Raw genomic sequence first — 22,022 nt, 5'->3', positions numbered from 1 at the left:
AATCTAATTTATTCAATATCTGTGGCGGTGGTTGAAATCCTAGCAGGATGTTTTGAATATTAGACTAATGCTTGTAATATTCGCATAATGAAGCAACCATATCCACAGAAGTTCATAGAATCATAAGAATGTAATGTAACAGTTTTCATGATATTCTTGTCACAGACACCCCACTCTCCTGACCTCGAGAACACCAATGCAGCGGACACGACAAATGAAGCAAGGATATTAGTGTCATATCAGAAATTGGGGTCTCATAGCTGACTATGAACTTTACTGTTTTCTGATATGTAAAGCCATGTAGCGGCCGGTCACGGTAGCCGAGCGGTCTAAAGTGTGCATTGTCTTCGCTCGCTCGGAAGCCGGGATCGTGGGTTCGAATCTCACTCAGGGCATGGATGTTTGTGTGCGTTTTTCTGTGTTTGTGTACAGGTAGAGGCCTTGCAACGAGCTGATCACCCGCCCAAGGAGTCCTACCNAGGTCTAAGAACTAGAAAAACCGAAGTGAACGGAGAAGTTCATTGAGGTAGGCCTAGGCCCACTGGAGCGGTAGTACCAAGGGGGGGGGGGAAGCCATGTAGCCTGGTACAGGGTAAAAGAGTAATGGGTTATCTCTTCCATCCTGAGTAATGTGGAAAGACTTTACTCCGAAACGTCAGTGCACCTCTACTATATTACAGGTTGTGAAATCCTACAAGATAATAATCCCTTTTAACGCCACTGACTCTTATATCCTGAAGTTCACTACGATGACAGACATTTGGAAACAGTGTAAATTTTATTAGTTTATTATTAATTAAGTATATGAATATTCCCAGCTAGATATATCTTTACCAAAGAAAACTATTAAATTACATTTCCGCCCGCGCCAGTAAAGCCTATATTGCACAAAGAACATTTTTAAGCAAGTTAAAATGTGAATTCTGGTGTTTTAGTGCAAAAGCTCATGGGTTGGCCAAAACCGTCACTGAAGCACCCTGGGGTTTTGTAATGCTGCTGTGCACGGGGGTGGGGATGCCATTACTTCAAGCTAGAGTTTAGGCCGGTGCGTGGGGGTCTGTACACATGGTGGCGCTATGTGTGATCTTACAAGGCACTGTTTCCCATAGACGCTGAAGTGCTTGTCTTAACACAATGTCTTATCTTAGGGACCAAAATCCATTCACACAAGCAAGGGTTTCGTGTTGATCAACAGACATATAGACATAGGTGCATATTAAAGTGATTTCAAGTAATATATCAAATAAAAATAGTTAGTACATATACCACCTATTTTAGCATTAAACAACTCTGTATTCTCAACATACAATATTTTGTGCATTTCATATTATTGTCAGATAAACAGAGGTTACTTCACTGTATAAAGCACCAAACGATTAGTGATTATAATGTAGACGCGATGAGTTTTCTGTTGGGTCGGAAATGAATTTTAAGTAATGTTTACACGATTTTCATGCTTCAAAGGGTTAAGTTTTTGCAAGCTCAAAATATTTTATTTTAGACAAATGAAGGTTGAAAAATTGAGTCACAAAACATCGGTTCACTTTCAATGTACTACAAGGTGTTATATCTCAGAAGATAGAACAGCTCGTAACAACGGCTCTGAGAACTTAAAGTTCTGAAGTTCTGAAGTTACTTAGACTCATTAAGCATTTGCAGAGACTGAGGGAAGGGAGGAATACCTTAATCATGAATGCCTGCAATCCGACCGGGATTCGAAATGGCTACGTACAGAATGCAAATCCACACAATTCTACAAGACTTGAAAGTCTTGTGTTAATAGGCGATTCATTGTTAAGTCATTTATTTTGCAAACTGTATTTAAGTTAATACTGAATGTCCAGATCACATCAGCTCCACACAGAATTCTGAGTTGAAAACACGCGCTATGTCATTTCGAATGGATTCTTACAGTAGTATATTACAGGTGGGATTTTCCTCGTTATGGTGTTCTGAAAGAACACAGCATTTCTGAAGATGGAACTCTTCAGTTGAAGGAGTGTGGAAGCATCTACTCAGTTGGGTGGAGCCCAATCCCAATGCCCAATAGCTGAGATTAGTTCTTTCTAACTGACCCATCTGAATAGGTGTGCCCTGTGACATTTTTACCTGAGCACAGAAACATGCCATTTTCGGAAATTTATATTACTTTAGAACATTAGAAGATGAACAAAGTCCAGAAATTCAACACTCCCAGGAGCGAACACTCCTTACATTTGTGAATTTCGAGTATTATTGTTACCTCTGAATTTGAAATGCCCAACTTTTATGTGCGGTTTTCATTCAGTGCTCAAATGAGAGCAATATAGTCACGTCATTATACAAATAGGATGCAACTTACGTGAACGAGAAGAGGAACTGTCCTGTATGGTGCTATGTGACCAGAAATAAGTAAATATTTAAACAAGATGAAATAACCGGACTGATCCTATAAAACAACACAATCATTAATCTTTACCGAGCATGATCGTCTTCACAGAACTCGTATTCTGACATTACGCCTACATTTTCATCTGTGCCATGAGTGCAAACACTGGAGGAAATAGTTCCGCCAAATACTTCAATATTGACTTCACACTCCTTTGTCGACTATAATGCTTTCAATGAGTTTTTATAATAGTTATGGAAGAAAGAAAACGTTACACAGGGAGAAATAATAATTTTACAGAGAATATTTCAATTCTAGTAGGCCTATTTCTTTCGTGGTGTGTTTCGGCGAAATGTGCTCCGAAATATATTCCTACATTTGAAGGGAGAAGACTTGGTTCACTGATTTCAACGAAAATATCATGAGATTTTTTTCATTAAAAAACTCAGATCAACACATAATTCAGATTTCACTCTGATATTTGCCTCCTCTTGTACGAGTAAGTCTTGAAGAGAACTGATTATTGCCGTTGGACAACTTTGAATTCCGGACTAAATAGCAGCCCACATTACCAGAGTTAAATCTCCTCTTAATTTCCTCCTGAATCAAATTTTGATTTGTTATAGTCGTTCCCAAATATCTGAACTGTACCATAATTTCAAAACATTTTAGCTATTTCTATGTCATGATTTTGCCATGCATTTTGGTGACGAGACATTAACATATACTTAGTTTTCTCTGTGTTAACTTCTAGACCAAGCTCCTTACTAGCGTAAATTGAAGTTTGTGTCTTTTTTTATGGTATCTGTATTAGCACCAAGTAGATTCACATCATCAACACAGACCAACAGATGATGTATCCAATTTAATTTCAGTTCCACCTGGTTTTCCTGGACCATCCTAAAGGCATATTCTAAAGCAAAATTGAAAAGCAGTGGCGATAAAGCAACAACTTAATGAGACTTGTTAAGTTTAATTTCAAATATCATTCGATTTGGTGGACATTTCAGGAAAATTGACAGAGGATTAACTGTTTACACGCGAATATATAAAATACGTCATACAAATTCAAGAACTCTAACTTAAATATTCTGACAATTGTTAACATTGTGACGAATAGAGGTGAACTTCAGAACGTGACGCTTTCCTCATTCTAGGGTAAAGATTAAGGTCAGAGGTAAAGGAAAAATTGTCCCCGGGCTTAATTAATTAAGATCCGAACCGTGAAGACTTACGAGGGTGTGGAGGTATAGGTCCACTATTCTTGACCTAGGCACTACATGGAGGTGAGTGGTCAATTTCATAACCCGACCGCGCCGGTACCTATCGGACAGGAGACTGAGTGGGCCCCAGAGCCGGTCCAGACGCTGAAGAGTAGAGAAAAATCACATGCCACTGCCGGGAATCGAACACCGGCAACCCACCCCGTAGCTACTGATAAGATCAACGATATACGTAAAAATTCTAAAACTACTCTACATCCCCAGGAAAATGAAGTACGTAATTTTTCTTCGCACGATTGTGTGAAATTGACAGATTAATAACCACATTTAAGCAAGGATCACGCAAGAACTCAGGAAATAAGAGACAGTTTCATTGAGAGCGATTTGTGTCTTACAGATATGAATGACAGTATTCTTATACTAATCATGATGTAAAAATGAGAAAAGTGTGTGCGCTTCTACCCTAATGTGCATACTGACAGCTATAGAAATTCTGTAGTGAACATTCTAGTGACAGGTGGGTTTACAGGAACTTGTCCTATTTCCGGATCGAGCATATTTTACAGCACCCCTAGTGGCGGGGTACATTGTTCGTGGAAATTAAACGTAGCAACGGAACGTGGAAGACGGCCATTGAAAGGGAATGTCGTTATTCAGGCGGGCAGACGTAGAGATCACCCGATGTCAATATCTGATTCCACTTGTAGCTACAATTTTTATGGGATAAAATAGCATATGAAATCATAGTTCCTTCATTTGTGAAACATATTGATCCCGTTGAGATTTAGAGCAATGAATAGCATATTATTTCCAAGAAATTAGTTGGATGGACTGAGAAAAATCATGAAACATGCCAGTAAAGTCGGTATGAGACACAAAAAATGAAACTGAAAATCTACTTAACATAAAGCAATAGTGACAGTGACTAATGACTGTGATTCAATATGTTTGAAAAGTCCAGATGATAAACATTTCTTTATGAAGAAATTCGTCTTCTGGGATCTGGCGCAGTGTATTCTTGGTTTTAACCGACGTCCCTCCGAAACGTCGGTTAAAACAAAGAATACACGGCGCCAGATAGCAGAAGACGACTTTCTTCATAGTCATTGCCGTGAAAACCTCAAACTTTACAACATTTCTTTATATTCGACAGAATTTTATCAAGATTCAATAAGATTATTGTTAACTTGTAGAGTTATATAAAGGCTAAAGGATGTTTCGGAGCTTGCTACGTCTTTGATGTTGGTTTCTTAATTTGTTTTATTCTTCTGCCCTGAAGATGAGGGCGCTATTTCCCTCGGGAATATCGGCTAATATTAACCGGACTACACGGCGTTATATCCCACAAGACAGAACTCTTCACAGCAACCCGCGTGAGGATCTCAAATTCTGCTTAGGCACATTACATTCTATCTCTTACTTTTTATTTATTTATTTATTTTTTTACGTCAATTTACAATCTACTTGACCACTGCAAGTAATAAGGAAATGCGATGGGTGCTTATGTCGTGAAGGCGGCAGCTGCCCAGTGGCAGTACTCTACCTTTTAGTTACATAAGTCTTCTGGCCAGGTTGTCCTCAGTCGTCTTGCTGCTGGGTGCGGTTTCGTTAATTCAACGATTAGCGGGTTCTCGTGTCCTGTTATCCGAGTACGGTGTCTGGTGGCATGTTTTCTGATCTCTTCCGTGATGAGGGGTATGTTGAGATCGTTGTGGATAGTTCCGTTTGTTACGTACCATGGTGCGCCTGTGATTCTTCGTAGTGTTTTCGATTGGAATGTTTGGAGGATTTTGGTATTGGATGGTCGAGCGCAGCCCCACAGCTCGATGCCATAGGTCCATATAGGTTTTAAGAGTGCCTTGTATAACAGGGTTTTGTTCCCCAGGGACAATTGCGAGCGTATCTCTTACTTAGTAAAAGAAATGAAAAACCTAACTTCTTGATCTGTTGCGTATATATGCAGGTGAGGTTCTCACAACGGTGGTTATGATGAGTACATTCTTCTGGAACAAAACGCCATTTAGTAAGTTGAAATTCAATCGACGTTTGGGAAGAACATTCGCCTTCATCTTCAGGTTCGAAAAATAAGCCAAGAAAGCAGAGTTATTCTTCCTGTTTGCTTCACGCTGGTTTCTTGCTGGCTTTCATTCGGCCCTCAAGATAGAGGCGACATTTTCCTCCGAAACGTCGTTGACTTTCAGTGGGCTACGTAGAACTATGGAGTACGTGGTAGCGCAGTTGGTTGAGGCACTATACTACAAGCCGGAATGTTTCGGGTCTGATATTTGATGTTACTGCATTTTTCAATTGACCTAATCCTTCCAGCCACACTATGACCCTGGGGTCGACTCAGCCTCTAACAGAAAAGAGTACCAGGAATCTTCCTGGGAGGAAGAGTAAAGGGCTGCCGGTGCGTAAGGCTGACAACCTTACCCCTTTCTGTGAGCCGACTGTCTAGAAAACGTGGGGGCCTAGACGTCTCACAATCCTAGGGGCCTCCACGGCCTGTTACAGGGATAACTTTACCTTTTTTACACAGCGCTATATCCTAGAAGACAGAACTTTGCTGGATACATAATTTGTAGCGTTGGTATGATACACAATAACGGCCTTATTATTGTCTTTCTACCAGAAAGAAAACTAAAACGCTTTATTTCGTGAAAAGGTGCAGGTTACTAGGGAGCCTGTCGCCTTTTTCTTGGCACTTCAAAACGATACTCTCGCGTTATCTTCCACACGAGTTCAATGAGACGAGAAACTCCATCATATGAAGGCCGTCTTGTGCACTTTGGATCCGTGATGCATCAATCGGTATAGACTTGGCTATGAGATGGCTCATGGAGGAATCGGAGTCGATTCTCGTCAGTGACAAAAAATTTGTCACTTCTCCACAACATTCAGACCGGCTCGGGGTGCTGTCTGCCTCCTTTCCAAAGGTAGAGGCAGGGGCTATTTCTCTGGGGGTAAAGCTGCTGGAAAGTGAAGTTGATTACTCACGTCTGTCTTGTGCGGAGTTTTAGAATGCACTGAACTAATCATCACTTCCACATATATCTTCACAAGCGTGGTGCACATTAAGCATAGGGAGAATTTTACCGTTGCCTTTTTGCGTTTTAAAACGCACGTATAATTTCATGACACAATTTTCTCTAAAATATGTGATGAATATTTCAAACGCTACTTTCTCGTTACGTGCTCTATACGTATGAAGATCCGGGAGCCCAGTTGGTATAGTGACTGGCTACGGGCTGCATGAAGGAGGGGTTGAAATTCGAGTTTAGGTAGGGTCAAGAATTTTCTCTTCTCCAAGTCGTCCAAACCTGTACTTGGGCCCACCTAGCCTCTCATCTAACGTGTGTCGGAGGCTCTTTCCCAGGGGTAAAGCAGCAGGAGCGTGAAGTTGACAAGTTCGTATAAATCCTCTTCTCACCTGGATGTTCATTTGTCATTAATTCAAGAATTGAAGATTAACAAATGAAGTTGCTGCAACACACAGGAAAAAGAATGGAGCAAAAAAGGTGCCCTAATTACTCTCGGGGTTCACATCCGGAGCCAGAAGAGACCAAGGACACCCATGTAAGAGATGCGGAGAAAAGTTTTGAATTTTTCTAGCCGAAACTTGATACCACAAGAGCAAAATATATTCTGATTCCGACGACAATGTTAATTCTGAATCGGAAAGCATCTGTGGGATGAGTATTAGATGAAAAATAATTAACAAATTTCACACATTCCATTCTGTTCTCCAAATGTTACCCCCTTTACATGTCGTACTGTTAGTGTGCTGGAATCCCTCACCCTTCTGCACTACATATTGACAGGAAATATCCCGTTCGCAACGTGGCTCAAGCCATGTGACATGTGGGGCCGGTCCCACAAGATACATGTGGAGCGAAACAGTGCCTAATGTGTTGTTCGTGAGGGGCAGCTGTCAGCAGCACGTGGTGAGTTCGGAACATTTCGTGTAGCGACGCTTCTCACAACCCTCAGTTCAAGCCCAGTCCGATGTATCTCGTAGTAATGTCTCTTACACGAATCTAAAATATATAATCTTTTGAGGCACATCTCACCAGTAGAAATAATGTCCAGATATAACAAAATAATGATTTGAACCAGAGCTAGTAAAGCTGTTTTGCGTTCATTTGATAAACATCGTTTCAGAGGCTTGCGGCTTCGCCATGTTGACAGTTTGACTACACGCCCCGTTAAATCCTAAATGTTTCCGGGGACCATCCAGCCAGCTGTCCTTGGGGAACACATCACATGTATGAAGTTAACCATTTACCTACATCTGGTAACCTAGCGAGTTCGGCCAGCTACAGCACAGTAAGATATTATTCGGACGGTGCCCTGGTCCGATTTCGGACCTGTTAGTGGTCATAAAAAGGCAAAGCTGTCCATGTGCTTAACTAATCAAACACTACACCACGAAGGTGTATGGGGGAGTGGATGTATAGATCCACATTTTCTTGGTTTCGGCACTAGTGGGAGGTGAGTGGTCAGCCTCACGACCTTGCCGCTTTTCCCTCGGGGAAAGAGCCCCCTGTACCCATTGGATAGGAGGCTGGGTGGGTCCCAGAGCCGGTTTGGACGATATGGAGAAGAGAAATTCTGACCTTACCGGGACTCAAACTCCGACCCCTCGGTCGTTCAGCTCTTAGGCAGTCGCTATACCGACTGCGCTACCCCGGCTCACCACAGACATATTTCTTTTATCGTTTTTCTCAACCTACGGACGACCTCCGAGGCAACTGATCATGTTATTCCACCTTAAACGCCTCTACGCAAGCTCTGTAATCTACAGTATTTAAACTCGGTCTATTATCTGAACAGTAGAGAGTTAAACACTTGAGGACAGAAAACGAAGTGTCTAGTGGAGTCACTAGTCACAGACATCGTATTTACGTTAGGTTATTATCTTACTAAAGGCGGGAAAAATTTTGCACTTCCCATCGGTTCCTTTAACTATAGAAATTACATTTTCACTCTCTTCTAATCAAAATCAGGAGCATGGACCATGGGAAACAAACCTATTAGCAAATTCTATTATATTCAACAGTCGTACACGTTTCCGTATGGAGTTTTCATCAGGCATTGTCAGTGAAAGATTTAAAATGAAACCAAATCAATTCTGATAACTGAAAATCATATTTACACATATCGATGGAGTCGCACAATTCTTGTGAATTTAAAGGTTATGACGACAGAATTTCTAATGTAATGTCTAATAACATAAAACAATATTTAAAGTTAAGCTTTGCCCCTGTGCTTAAGCACAACGCTATAACCTAAAATGTAGGGGAGAATGTAAATAAAGCTTCACATATTCGTTCCACAAATTCGGCAGTAGTCAGCTGCACGCTCCGGTTGTTCTAACTTCACTACTTTCCTGTTAGGAGACTGAGTGAGCCCAAGAGCCTGTTCGGACACGGTGACAAAGGGAAAAAGTCTCTTTTTCCGCCGTGCACTGAACTTTTTGTTCTTCCAGAACCTAACTGGTTAGTTTACATACTGAGATTTCCTGACTGAAAGAATAAAGGCAAATACGCCTATATAGGGTAACAGATATAGCCAGGGGGGTCCTAACTGCGGATAATTGTTTGAACGTACTGAAATCAGGAGGCGAGAAATATCAACGCAGCCAGTGTGAATACAGACCCACTTCGCATACGAAACCAAAGGCACTCGTTCGTTATGGCATATTGCGTGTCGAAAGTTAACACTTATCGCAGTAATTTCAAATCTTATGAAAAAGCTGAAAATTATTAGGGAGACCGTTCCTTTTTTTTTCATTTCTGCTTTGTAGGACACTAGACGTCTACTGAAATGCATTTATATATCTAGAGCTGCCGAACACTTATGCCACTTTTCCAGGTACTAAAATGTCATTATTAAGCGTTTTTGTTTTCCAGTGGAAGACATAATATGAATATTTTCATCTTAGTACACGGCACGATTTTATGAGTTTCCTTCAGGCCTTCGTATTGAGCTGGGTTTCGTAATTTTATTGAAGGGCTCCTAGTGATATCTGCTTAAACGAACCGAGTTGAGGTCGCAGGGAAAGGTTTCTCTCTTTGTGTCTGGAAAGAATCGTTTGTACTCGCTGTAACCGGAGCAAATACAACAGCACATGAGTTCTTCCTCCGTTCCTTCAAAGGACGAACTGTCAAAATGAAGTGCAAAATTAATTTTATAGTCACAAAAAACAAAACAGAAATTCCTGTCACCTATGAAGTCCTCACTCCACAGTATGACGTTCTGTTTTTCAATATGGCGCTGTTCATTAGAAGTCCAAGAGAACATGTTGCCTTCATCTTCAGATTAGTACAGTAAGCCGAGCGAGAAACCAACAATAATCAGGCAGAAAGCAGAGGTTCGGGTTCTGCGCATATCCATGGCATGGTAACCTCAGTCACGGTTGTGAGACCCTCAAATGCAACAGCTGCAGTCAATGTTTGTCTCCACGTACTGAATTTACAATACGAACACTACAGTGGCAGATGGTGTATTATGCATTCTCAGTATCTAACCAACTTCGTGGAGCACACACATTGCTGAGAAATTGATAGTAGCTGTAGACATGAAATTCTGCTCATTCTATGCAACTCGAATGTTCATAAGGCGAATTGACAAAAACCGCCTCTGGGCTCTATTCTGAGACCTACAGATTCTCTACAACGCCTGAATCTTGTCCTCATACTTATTGGTATGTGAGATTTGAAATTTTTACTGCGGTGACTGTAAAGATTACTTTTTCCTAGTATGAGACGCTGTGGGGTCTGTTAATCGTTATAGGAATATTTCGGATAGACTTGTGGCTTTCACGTTCAGGATGAACACATAAACTGAAGGCGGAGTTCCCCCGAAATGGTGGTAGCGATGTGCTAGGGCACAGGTTGTAGCATCCCAGAAATTTTTACGTAATTTTCATCATGACTGTCTTTCCCAGAATTCGTTTGCCTATACTTTTTCGACTAGAATTTCATATGAAATTCCCGTATCCCCAATAAGGGCGCTATGAGGTGCTCAGCTCATTTGCCCTGATTTAATCGCCCTTATTGCCTTAATCGCCTACTAGATGACGAGGACACATTCTGATGCTCATCTTTATGCAAATTTATCCATCCTAATTGCTTATATCAACTCAATAAGGTCAAAATATTCCCCAACACCCTCAATCTATGCTCCCCTTCAGATGCAGACCACGGTTTACAGCCGTATAAAATAAGATGTAAAATTAGTTTAGAATACTTTAATTTTGGTGTTTAGATAGGGGAGTAAAACATAAAAAATCTGATATAAATACGAGAGAATCTTTCCCAAATTTAGCATCCTCATAACTTTTTCATATACAAAACAAACAAACTCCGTGGCTTGAGTTCGCAAGTGAACTATGCCGACCGAGCGACCGCCGCTTGTTGGCGAAGTTAGTGTCAACTTTAGCGGACAGAGGGTGTCGCCTGGTCAGTGCAACGAATCCCCACTGTCATTAATTCCGGTTTTCTAGACCGGATATAACGTTTTCATACATGAAATTATTAGTTTCAATGTTGTTCCACAACACATTATATCTAACAAGGATTTCATATCTTTCTGCATTTTATGAATTTTTCTGAATGTTTGCAAAGAGATATGAACGCATAACATTAATCTATTTTTTGTCTATTTTCCGAATAAACCACCTATCTAGCGTGTACAGAAGTTTCTGTAGCTTTTTCGATTTATATTTTAGTTCAATAAATTCTCACTGCCAAACCAAATCGTAAACGTTCTCAGTATTTTTGTACACACACGTTGTAATCAATTTACATCACGTCTCGCTTTCATATTCCATCTTAATTACTTTCCTGTGTAGTAGCTACCTAGATAAAGTGTGTATTAATTACTTTTAGAAGAGAGAAACACAAAGCTTAAAGCTGCCAAACTGCTTTTCTTTCGATACATTTACGCCTGTTCAGGAGCAGTTATCAGTCATTCTATCAAATGCCCTCCGATAATTCTCGATTTAATCTGCGCCGTTAGTCCGTTTGAAGTTATTGTTTAGTGCACTGCATTCGACGGCTTTTATTGATGTTAGGCCTAACATAGGTAAAAGGAGAGGAAGGAAAGTGTTTGTTCAAACTATTTTTGACATTTGTAATCATGAAAAATGATTGATGAATTCTTCTCAAGTACACACCGCATGAGATAAGTTTCAGTACTTTCAAAAAACAATTTATACGTCGCAGTAACAAATCCACGGTTTTTCTTCACAAACTTATTGTGGTGAAATCTGCAAGCAAGATTAATTGCTTATAAAGGACATCAGAAGGAAATGACACGCACGATGTAAAAACCAGATGCAGTAAACGTGTAAAAGCAATCATCCCGATGGTATTAGAAAATTATGGAATGCACATATAATGACATAAAATCCTTGTTATTATTATGATGCGCATTCTGCAAATTAATTTGCATGCAGAGGAAGACTGTGAGGACTTGTCGACTGCTGAAAAGCAGAGATGGGAACAAGCATATATATTTCTCCAAAAATATCATATATACTTTCTCATATACAGCAGGAAACTATAAGACGCTTAACATAAATATGTGTTATGTTATTTAAGTGATTTTGTTCCTAATATCTTAATTTGATAGTACAAATGGGTAAATCTATGTTGTACGCGAGCGCAAAGCTTTTTTCTACTTATTTCATGCATTCAAAATTTGGGCTGGAAGATGTTTCCAGTACTGCCTTAAGAGGGAACGGTATTTCGGGACATTTGTAATGGAATTCTGCCATCAATGGAAAATGCTTACGGACGAAAAAAAAAAAAAGATCTGTAATTTCGGGATATGGTGTGTCCGTTACTATAAATATCGCGATTTCATCGGCTCTAGTTCTAGCTGAAGAAGTATCCTATTTTGTCCGTAAAATTAAAAAAAAAAGATTTTTGAAACTTGAATTTTGGAGCCAGTTTTCATACATAAAAGAACATTTTAGTTTTTTCCTAAAATTTCATTTTTGTTACGAGTTTTCACAAACGTCATCTCTCTGTGGCTTATGCTAACACCTGCCCGGCTTCGTAATAGATTTTTCCCAATCCGTCTTCTTATCTATGTAATCCCTCTGATATGGTAAAGAAACGCAAGCCTTAAAAAGTTGCCTGCGGCCGTTCTATTCAAGTGGGTTAAAAGTTTTGGTTTGCAATGGCGTTTACTTCCATCTACTGCATAAATATTTAGCCCTTCTGCACATCTTCCTTTTTAATTGTGATTAATCTGACATATCCAATGACAATTCGTCCATATTCCATGAACTTTTAACAGTTTTTTTGTATCTAGAACAGTACCTAGATTCATGGGGTGTAGCTCCGAGTAGTTTAGAAGAAATTTACAGATGTGTCGGAGGAAAATGCTGCCTGCATGTTCGGGGTGAATGATAAGTCAGGCAAGCAAGAGCGAGCAGGGTGAAAGCAGCGTCAGGTCCTACGAGGAAGTGGGTGGCATCTTCTTCGCAGACACCGCCAGCAGAACCTCAAATGTCACACAGTTGCCCTCTGCGGGGAGGCTACTCTACGCAACATTCAGATACGAAAAGGTTGGAACCAAGAATGTCAAACTGCTTTGTTCCTTCCATTCCTCAAAAGGGCCATGTTTTATTCCTGCTCGCTAGATTTACTCTTCATCTGAAGATGGAAGCAGCACGTTCCTTCGAATCGTGGGTAATTTATGTCAGACGACAGAGCTGTGCTTCCCACAAAATGATAGGTACTCCTAATATCCAGTGCCATGACAACCTCACATATAACTTTTTCCTTATATCGCCTCTATAGAAAAGTGTCCTAACTGCACCACTTTCTAAAACTCCAACTTTTTCATATCCCTTACATGTCACGTTTATGTTATGTATATCATCCTTCATATTTCTTGATACTCACGTATTTTAATGTCATATCACAATTTCCTAAAGATTGTAGCATGATAACTGAAATCGTGTCCTACGGTCGAATTAAAATAATTATGCTGCCGACGATTTAATATTTTTATTTAAAAGTCACTAATTTTTGTTCTTGTAAATGATATTCTCATAGCAATCTGCTCATGGAGGTTCTGCGAAACGGAAATATTTCCACAGATACGTCATATTATGCAAGAATGATAATTTTAACAACGGGAAGAGAGCAAAACATTTAGGAATTTTTCTATCCTGTTTCTTTTCACTTGTCTCATTCTAAAATTTGTTATAATAATAAAATAATAAAGCAACGGGTATAAAATGTGATAAAAATTATCAGTCATAAGTTAACAGGTTATATCTTAAGACAATTTATTGTGACTCAAGTTTATCTTCGTTTTCATGCCGTTAAAATGCATTTGCTAAGCGTTTAACATATAATTCCTCGGTTAGAAAAGTTACTTTAAGTTAAACACAGGGCATACTCAGACTTAGTTCCCCTGCGAAAGATGAAAAGCTAATTAAACACAGGACGAGTGAGTGGCTTGCCACTGCTGTAACGTTATTGACAAGTTTTCCGGGGCTGTTCGCTCCGAACCTCGGGCGGGAGACCGGCCACACTGACAGAGGTTTCTAATGGCTTTCCTCGCTCCCTCCAGACACATGCAGAGATATGACTTTGATTATGATACGAATGATTTATTCCAAATTCTTTCTAATTCATCATTCGTCTACCGTATTAAGGGGTCCATACACGTTCGAGTCTGGCTCGCGAGTCCGGCTCGGCGAGCTTGATTCGGGAGCCGGGCTCGGATTAATTTCACCACAAACGCATGTGCTGACTCCCAATTTTGCGACCTACAGGCGGACGAGTTTGGCTCATTGGTACCCAAGTCGAGTCGGACTCGCAAGCCAGACTCGTACGTGTATGGGCCCCTTTACCATTCAGTGGTATATAGTGTAGCTCTGAAAGCGCCATAAAATGATGCCCCCCATACACAGTGCAACAAAATTGTCAAAACTACGTATCATCAGCAGTCAAACGACATACTCCGAAAATAAAGAAAAGTGCTCAAGTGGCTATATTATTTGTTATTATTTTTTTTAGTATTGATAGTGGGGTGGGACTAAGTCCCTTGTAGTGCGGCCACTTCTGGCCTATTGTACCAGACCCAGGTGATAGGTGATGGTGATTGTAGAGCAATTGGTGGAATGAAGATTGGCAGGGAAAACCGAAGTACTCGGATAAATTCTGCCCCAGCGCCACTTTGTCCACCACAAATCCAACTTGATCAGACCCGGGATCGAACCCGGGCCACCACGGTGGGAAGCCAGCGACTAACCGCTTGAGCTATGGCGCGCCCCTTGATATTTGTTACTGCTACTACTACTTCCAATATAGAGCAAGATATCAGCTTTCGTCATTCAGAAGAGGTCGTTCCATTTAACCTGTGGTAAAATACAGATGGATTGAAACGTGATTATTTCTAACTTGTTTATACGCCGTACGGTACGAAAACTGAAGCGAGGTAGGGGAAAGTAGATGTTTCCTCGACAGACATGTCGAATTTAACACAGCGGAAAATTGGTACAGAATTTAATCAGCTGCTGCATCTAAACAGAAAAAAAGGGGGTGGGCTGCGAAGGCTGGCGAAGGACACTGAGCGTACATCCTATTTTCAAATCGTTCGCGCACTTCAATTATTTGTGACACAACTTTGAATATTTGGGGGCGAGCTAGGAAGATTCACATTCCATCTGTTAGAATATTAACTGTAACCAAGAGCCATAGCGAATAAAGGAAAAACACATTCGTTTCGCCGGGTCGCTTTTCCAATTGATTTCAGACATCTGGGGCGTAGTGTCGAATAATTCAGGAGGAACGTTCAATCCTCATTCCTGTTCTGAATCTAGACACTGAGGACACACTGCAAAATAATTCAGAAGAGAACCGAAAGCTCTGTTTCTCTTTGCTCCCAGGAGAGGCTGCACTGGTTGCATACCAAGTATCAATCCTACGTATACATAATAAAGTGTCATGTAGACAGGCAACCCATTTGGCACCACTGAAGCCCACAGGATCATCCACAGGAATTTCATGGATTTCTGAATAGCCCCCGGTGTTTCCTTTATTATCGTAACGTCCACAGATATATTCATGCCACAATTCACAATCGCAATGCCGGTAGCTATGTCATCCCTCTTTCAACAAAAATATTCTCTGACTGCCTCAACAGCAAAGGTAACACGTCAGTGTTGGACGGTGGTATATACACATGCTCTGTAATACATTAACTATCTGAAGATATGGCGACACATATGTTACCTCTATATTTACCCTGAAGAAATTAATCTGCATCCCAACAGAGAATCTACATTTCTATTAGATATTTTTAAACACGCCCTATCTTTTCTCATCCTTCGCAATTTTAAAAGAAAGACGGGATATTTACTACCAGGTTTTAATATAAAATCGTTAAGTTTTTTTCATTTATATGCAACAATGAACCCAGGTTTTAAGCTCAATTCTTTGCCTCGAGAATAACAAATTATTAAGTTGTATGAATAAAGTTATAAGATATCAAGTGTAGTTGAACTTATAATTAAAATTATTAACAATTTATATCAATGAAACCCTAATTCAGGAGGAAATTAAGAGGAGACTGAACTCGGGTTGTGTTTGCTACCATTCAGTCCAGAACATTTTGTCTTCTAGTCTGCTGTCCAAAAACATAAAAATTAGAAGTACAAAACTATAATTTTGCCTGTGGTTCTATATGGGTGTGAGACTTGGTCTGTGACATCAAGGGAGGAACATAGACTGAGGGTGTTTGAGATCAGGGTGTTGAGAATATTTGGACCGCAGGGAGATGAGGTGACAGGAGGCTGGAGAAAACTGCATAATGAGGAGCTTCATAACTTGTACTAGAATGTACTTGTACTAGCATGATCAAGTCAAGGAGGATAAGATGGGCATGGGATGTAGAATGAATGGGGGAGAAGAGGAATGCATATAGGATATTGGTAGTAAAACCAGAAGGAAAGAGACAACTAGGAAGACCAAGTAGGTGGAAGGGCAATATTAAAATGGATTTTAGAGAGATAGGATGGGATGGTATGGATTGGATTGATCTGGCTTAGGATAGGAACCAGTGGATGGCTCTTGTGAATACGGTAATTAACCTTCGGGTTCCACAAAATTATGGGTAGTTCATGAGTAGCTGCACAATCGGCGGTTTTCAAAAAGGGCTCTGCTCCATGAGTAAACAATTTGTATTTAAATAAAGCTTATAATAATGTTTATTCTTTGCACATCGAGGTCCTTGATGTAACAACTACCGCTAAATATAAACGTTGCATTTAGGGTTCTTTTATAAGCAGTCGGTTCGTCTATATATTGAGAATTTACCACTAATAGTGACACTGCACTTTTTTATAACCAACGTTACTTCTAAGACGGAGATACAAATGAACAATCCATAGTGTTTTCGGAGTAGCAATTGGGTAGGCTTGGGCAACCAGGGGGGAGGCCCGATATTTTCGAAAAGAGTCCATGACAGACATGAAGATTATATGCTCTGAAACACAAACAAATGTAATTTACATTTCAATTTCATTTAATTAATTCAAATCGAACATATTCGAAACTAATAAAGTGCGAGGGAAACTGACACTCAAGCGTGGTAGTACGCGCGCAGCTTCGTGGCCTTGCGCGCGCAGCTTAGATTAGAGGAAACAAAAGTTTACAATACCCCTAAGAATAAACGTTCAGAAGACCGTGAGATGCACAGAAGAACCCAGGATTTATGATAAAAAAATTCCCTCTAAACTCTGCATATTACAACTCTGATCAGGAAACCTGATCAGAGACTAAAAAATTACAGTAATTTTAAAATAGCAATGGAAATGAAACTGACTGTAAGTAATATCAACTGAATTCTGACATAAGGCTATACACTTATGTGCTTGCATATTCGCGCAAAACAAGAACTTCGGAGCACAGAAACAGCCATTGCTATCGAACGGCTCTGAAAAAAAACATTCGTTTCTAGGCAACGGCCGCGAAACAGACAACGGAACGACTTTCCTTGCTAGGCAGCAGATTCTTAATAAGAACAGAAGGCCTTTTCTAGGGAACGGCTCAGTGAACAAGTTCCCGTCGACAACGGATATGCGCGTAACAAAAGAGGAACAGTTTGGAACGATATTTGCCCTTGTGGACCTTGGCCCCTTTTGCAGTTTCCTAATTCATAAACAGTCGGTACGAGTCCTTTGACGGGGATCGGCCCGACACAAGGCCGCTACCTACACATAGAAGAACATAATCACAGAGTAAACGCACACAGACATCCATGCCTAGAGTGGGATTCGAACCTACGATCCCAGTGTTCGAGCAGGCGAAGATGATTCATGTCTTAGACCGCGTGGCCACTGTACGGAGTGATTAAACTGAGAAAAGTTTTGTTGAAAATAGTTCTTAAGCTCATAGGTACATTTTACTTAAACGAAAGGAAGTTAAACAATTCGGGAATTCAATTTGCTCTTTCTTTGTGTACATTGCTGACGAATGACATAAATTATTTTCCAAGTCGGAAAGGACTTGTTTTCTATTTTATCACGACACGAAACGTGAATGTTGAAGAGACTGAAATACTTGTTGTAAAAGGAGCCAGAGAAATATGGGGGGGAGAAGAGTGAGAGGTAGTAGCGGGAGAAGGTAAATGCCCATTACGACAGCAGAAAGCGAGTGGTAACCATATTTTATTAAAATATTTTGAAATGGAAATTGGAGAATGGATTTTTATGCAAACGATGGTTAGTAATTAATGAGGAACTGGTGTATAAAATAATAAGCTGTAAAAATATAAAACATACCTTAACGATATTAATATATAATTATTTTAAGCCCAGTACAACCAGAGGAGGGACGGATGGAAGCTAAAATAAAGGAAGAAAAATTAATTGTCGCAATAAGTCAGGAACAAGCTGTTTACCTTCAGAAACGAGTGCAGTATAAATATCAGTATGGAATCAGACATTGCACGCCTCAACAACGTAGGGTTACGCGAAATGAGGAACTGTTAAATCAAACATTCAGCTCAATAACTTACTAGAAATACTGTAGAGAAGTTCTTCTCGGAGACAAACTTCCTACTCATCGCTTACAGAAACTGGAGGAAAATGCGCAAGGACTTTTAAAAGAGAATACATGGAAGAGAAGGACATAATGTAGCATGTAGACCCATTGTTAAGTAATGAATCCGTAAACAACGGCCGTTACTAGGTAATGGCCGGAAGAGAATCCTAACATTCATCAATGGACTGACTGGTAAGCGGTGTACACTATGCATTCTGTGCGATAGCTATGTGACGTGTGAGCTACTGGAAGAGGTGTTTCTGTACAGTCCATGTCGAGGTGCTAAAGTCTCGAGTTTAGCCAGACAACGACTGGTGAAGTCACAGCAGACTGAGAAGACTTGGTACGCGCTGTAGTGAACAACTGAGAGAGTGAATTAGCGATAGCGTTTTAGTTACTTTTAGTTACGATCTTTAAGTGTTCAATAAATCCAATTATTATACCAACACATATCCCGTCTAGAGTAACTCCGTCATGCGACAATACTTATGCAAGTATTTTAAAAGCAGATGTGCGGAAGGGAAAGAAAGGTCCACACACAAATTAATAAGAAGCTCAGTCCATTATCTCATGTGAATACTAACATGGAAGCGTACTGAAACCTGCTAATGGTGCTACAAATTTTTAATGTCACTATAACTTGCAGGAATGCCCCACTGCTTCCAGAAAAATGAGAAGACATTATTTTGAGCATTTTAATTTCTTTTGGCTTTTTCACAAATGTCCGTTGAATCGAATGTCTCTGGAATGAAAACAGCTGAACAAATCGGGGTAAGCTCAAATTACTATTTACTGCAAAATGAAATCCCTATAAAACTGAAGCAAGGAATCCATATAAACAAAATATACTACCAGGGAAAGCATAGCCCCATCATTATGAAGATCAAATTGTTATCATTCTTTGGGGAAATAGCTGTTTTTAAAAAGAAGTTAAGTATAAAATTGCCACAAATTTCATCAAATTTTCAATTTTTAATCATCTTACAGCCCAACAGATTTCGTCCTTAAATAAACCACATTCAAGGGAAGATAATATTAAAGGAACCATTACCTTAATATACTCCAAAATATTTTGCCCATTCCATTTAAATATAATAGTAAATGGTTAAAGCTAATAATACGCTTAAGTGAATAATGGATTGCAGTAGATCATTTTTATGTTATTGTGTCAACGTATTACAGGACGTTCTGTTATGCATTACAGGCTCATAATATTCTTAAAAATGTCTAGCCGATAGTATCTTACATTATCTTCGTATTGCTTTGTGTGAGTAAAAAGTTCCACCCTTGAAATTTTTTAATTTCTTTGTCAAAACATATTAGGATGATAAGCAACGTATGTCAAATGTAACTCGAACAATATGGAACTAATTCATTTAAGGCTGGATGTTATGAACAATCACACTCTTCGCTCCCTCACATACAATTACCTCTCTGCAGAAAACTGGATGCTCTTGTGAAACGAATTTAGTGAATATTAGGCTAATTAATACGGTTAAATATGCATTAACTTACGTCTATGGTCCCAATGAAATGACATGGAAACACGTACCTGTAAAAAAAAGAAATATAAAATATAAAGTACTCATTTCATATATAGATCGATTAGAAGAAGTGAATTTTCGAGAAGCCACATTAAAGCACGTAACACTCTTTGTAAAATTCTTATTTCTACTCAAAATTGGGTATGTTAGTCGTTAATAGAAGGAATTGAAAAGTAAGGCGTTTGGTTTCAGTCTTGGTAATTCTTCCTTCCGAAATGTAGCATTCATAAATATGAACTTCAGGTACAACATTGGAACTTGTAATATACTTTAGCGTTTAAAATAAAGTATTACTTCACGCTAAAACAAATATGTATAAGTATTCCGCAGGACGCGAGAAGTAGAGGGGTTGAACAAAACATGGAAACACTACAGACATTGCACATGTTTCTCTATTAACATGGTGTTGGACGGCATTTCGCCTTCAATACAGTAGCAAACTTCCTGGCGTGGTTTTAATCATTCTTCTTGAAGAACATGTTCATGTTGCTTTAGATATTGGGGGTGGGAACATGTTCCTCTCTCTAGCCTCCAAAACTGACAAAAGTTGTTCAATGATTTTCAAATCTGGTGATTGTGCTGGCCAAGATGATGTTGAAGATCGCCTTCATGTTCCTAAAACCACGACTGAATCTTCATGCTGTGTGAACGGGGGCACTGTCGTCTTGGAAAAGTGCATCGTTGTTCGGAAATAAGGTCTGGACCATTGGATGCACCTGATTGCCCAACCTGTCCACGTACTCCCTTGCAGTAATTCGGTCATTAGTGGTAACAATGGGACCAAGAGAATAATGTACCACGATATTGCTGCCCAAGCGATCACAGAACTTTTTCCGTTTCTCACTGTTGAAACCAGGCATTCCGGACTGTAGGCTTCCTTGACTGTTCGCTAAACGCAAACTCTTGCTGATGTAGGGTACAGAGGGAAAGGCGACTCATCTGACCACATGACGCGCGCGTTTCTACTTGTATAATGTCCAGGTTTTACGGTCGTGACACTGTCGTTTATGCATCTGAGCATTACTTTCAGTAACCAGGCGTTTAGTAGTTGCAGCCCTACCGTGGATGTTGGATTTGTGAAGCTCACATAGGGCTGTTTTTGTAGACACAAGGGTCTTCAAGATGAATATTTAATTCTGCTGTCCTGTCACCCGTGTTGCAGTAGTTCTGTGATTTTACGAAACAGTCCTCAGTGTACGACGATCTCTTTCTGTCACTGTTGATTTTCGCCCAATGTTCATCTTCCCATGATGCCAACATAACCTTAGAAACTGTCGCTCTCGACACACCTTATGATGTGGCAGTTTTTGTCACAGATGCTCCAGCAAAACATGTACTACCACTCAACCCTCTTTCAAAATCGGACAGGTCTCTTTCACATGGACTGTAACTCAACACAACCACTAATACATTCCACAAGCACCACAGAGTGTAAACAAACGGAAGGACATTCAGTGTTGTCAACTGAAGTTATTTCATTGTAGTCAATACAAATAATACTCCTCAGTCTCTTAGTGTTCCCATTATTTTGTTTACCCCACGTTATTTTTTTTTTGAAAACGGCCCATCTGGATTCAGAAGTCAGTGGCGATAACTCTGAAGCTGAATATTTATTAATGTCACTGCAGTGGAATTCTGTCGCGGTGTTGGTTTCAGGTTCAAAATATGAGCATACTCGGTACATGGTGGGCAGATACGTTGAAGAAAGCAGTCTTCTGGGATTTGGCGCCGTGTATATGTGGTGTTAACCTAAAATCTTACGGCAGATACGTTGTTCTCTTTTCAATAATATTCATTGACTGTAGCGCTACAG

This window comes from Cryptotermes secundus, unplaced genomic scaffold (genome assembly GCF_002891405.2).
Source record: "Cryptotermes secundus unplaced genomic scaffold, Csec_1.0 scaffold319, whole genome shotgun sequence".
Lineage (NCBI taxonomy): Eukaryota > Metazoa > Arthropoda > Insecta > Blattodea > Kalotermitidae > Cryptotermes > Cryptotermes secundus.
The sequence above is the reverse complement of the archived record's forward strand: the minus strand, read 5'-3'. Positions refer to the sequence as shown.